Source organism: Sinocyclocheilus anshuiensis, unplaced genomic scaffold (assembly GCF_001515605.1).
Source record: "Sinocyclocheilus anshuiensis isolate Anshui unplaced genomic scaffold, SAMN03320099.WGS_v1.1 scaffold42, whole genome shotgun sequence".
Classification (NCBI taxonomy): Eukaryota; Metazoa; Chordata; class Actinopteri; order Cypriniformes; family Cyprinidae; genus Sinocyclocheilus; species Sinocyclocheilus anshuiensis.
In genome coordinates this window covers 1,701,792-1,704,792 of record NW_015546057.1, presented here as the reverse complement: position 1 = coordinate 1,704,792, position 3,001 = coordinate 1,701,792, and positions in this window count along the sequence as shown.

Here is a 3,001-nt window from a genome sequence, read left to right as displayed (position 1 = left end):
TTTATATATATAATTTAATCATCTGTGCTAAAAATGAGCTTTTGAAGCTAAAAAATGCAACATCCTTTCCATAATGTGTTGCATGGTTGCATGGAAGCCCTTTTATTAGCTGCCAACAGAAGCACAGCTCACACAGAAGTCTTGTGGCTATACGTTTCATACAGTGTGTATTGTATTGCTTATCCCGGTGCAATATTTAGATTTCCAGTATAACTGAATTATAAATTGGAGTGCATTTCAAAATGATTAACTTTTAACTAAAAAAACTTACTTGAACTTAAGTTCTATGTAACCCCAAAATATTCCTGCAAACCAAGGAAGGATGCTTTCCCTGTAGTTTCAAATCATATATTAATGCCATTTTCCCCTCCTTCCCCAGTTAGGCATGTTTTTACTTTGTGTTTAATGTATGTACATTTTAAAGCTCTTGGATTTTGGGAACTTTTTGATGGTTGCGGTTCGGTGTCCTCAAGCGAAATCAGGGCTAAATTAAAACCTTGTCAGCAAAGGAAAGAAATCAGTGCTGGGTTGTTTTTAGTTTAGTTTCTCCAGCTCAGGAGCAGAGGTTACATGCTATTTTGTTTTAAGTTTAATAGCCTGTAGGCTTGGACTCCGAGATTACAAATACCCACAGCAGAATCAATAGTCCTCTACTAAAGGAGGTGTTAGTAATACTTACAAAAAAACATATGTTATTTTTTAAGAAGTAACCTTGTAACAGCTTTTCAGCTGCTAGTGAAATCTGAGCACCTTACATTTCTCATGTTCTTTAAAGTTCTTTGCTCTTAAAGGAACAGTTTACCTGAAAATTCTGTGGAACACATAAGGAGAACGTTTTGAAGAATGTCCAAGCCAATCTTTTAGTGGCCAGGGGCTGTCAAGCTTCAAATGACAATCCTAATTAAAAGGGACTATGTGAAATACAGTAACCTAAGTCTTACAATAAAATTATGGTACTTTCATAGTGCTATTTGTTATTTTTTCAATGGCCATCCAATTCTGCTCACCATTTAGTTTCATTATTTGGAAAGAGCAGAGGGAACACCATCTCCTTTCTACAGAAGGAAAATCATATGGGTGTGGATTTGGAATGGTGTTAGAGTGAATAATGATAACAGAATTTTCTGGTGACTCATTCCTTGGAATTTTCTATGAAGGATTTTAGACTTGCTGTCAAAGTGAAAACAATTTCAATCATCTCCTCATCTCCGCTAATGTGACATAGATTATTTCCCTCTTCTTCAGAGTGTGAGTTACAGTATATATTGTGATTTCCACCACTGTTTCCTCTGCTGAACCTTGTTTTCCTCTCTGCGCGTCCTCGTTCCGTCAGTTTAATCAACACTTTTAATTACAGACACTTTAGGTCATCTTGTGTTCGTTTGGTTGTCACCTTTGGGAGATCCTGCCATGGAGGGGAAAAAAGGAGACCAAAAAAGGTCCTTGTCTTCCCGCGGGTGTTGGAACAGGCTTGGTAATAGCCAGCCTCTGCCAGTCAGTCAACTCTATTGCCAGCTCACATCTCTGCAGCCCGCTGGGTTTTTCCAACATTGTCTTGATAAATGGATTTTTGCCTTGACTCGAATGTGTCCTCTTAAGATGGGTGGGACGAGGACGCTTGGGCTTACATTCCATCAAGCCTTAGTCACATCATCAGGGTCACACGAACATATAGCCTAGATTCTCACAGGTTTTCTTCCAATGATGTATTATGCATTGCTACTGTAAGAGGTGAAGTGCACCAAATCTGTTTCAAGATGTTTTGGCCACGTTTTTGGCAACTTCTGTCACGTGACCAGTTTGTGCAGGTTTGTTTCTAAACAAGGGCATATTGCCACTTCCACCTCATCTCCATTCAAACCAACTCATACCATTGGTTGAGCCAAATGTTGATGTTAAAGGGGTCATATGATGCAATTTCAATTTTTCCTTTCTCTTTGAAGTGTTACAAGCTCTTGGTGCATAAAGAAGATCTGTAAAGTTGCAAAGACTAAAGTCTCAAATCCAAAGAGATATTCTTTATAAAAGTTGTCAACCACACCTACTTAAAACAGCTCGTTCTAACACGCCCCACATGTCTACGTCACGATGTGGGAAGATTTACATAACGCCGCCCAAATGTTCACGCAAAGAAAGAAGGTCCGATGAGCTTTGTAAAAATCGACGCGTTTCAGAAAGGCGGGGCATAGAGGAGAAACAATTATGTACAGTATGTGGAAAATAATGTGTTTTTTGAACCTTAAACTGCATAAACACATTCCATTACACCAAATACACAAAATAATGTTCTTTTTAGCAACATCATATGACCCCTTTAACCTGATGAGGATTTTTAGCTTCTGTAGATGTTGTAACTACAACTATATTACACTGGTGAAAACCCCTTTTTTTCCATTGACATTTAAACAGATAGTTCACCCAAAAATGAAAATTACCCCATGATTTCCTCAAGCCATCCTAGGTGTAGATGATTTCTTCTTTCAGATGAATACAATCGGAGTATAGTAAAAAAATCCTGGCTCTTCCAAGCTTTATAATGGCAATGAATGGGTGTTGAGATTTTGAAGTCCAATAAAGTGCATAAATTCATCATAAAAAGTTCTCCACAAGGCTCCAGGTGGTTAATAAAGGCCTTCTGAAGCAAGTGATGCATTTGTGTAAGGAAAAATATCCATATTTAACGAGAGAGTGATGTTCCAGCAGATGACGTAGGATGTAGGCATAGAGTTATGTATATTAGAGTTATGTATCCACCTTATTCCTAAACGCGGAAGTAAGCCTATGGGCGAGACTTCCGGTTCATTAGCCGCTATAGGGAATTGTGAAAGCGAAACTATTTTGTTTGGCCTTCCAAAAGAGGACGGAATACATCAACTTCGCGCTATGGATCGCCGGATAGGATTTCACCGTGGACGAAGCGGAGTCCAGCACGGGGTTGTCACATGTGGTTGCCGCAGGCATCACAATATGGTAAGGGACATAACATTTCCGTCACACGCTT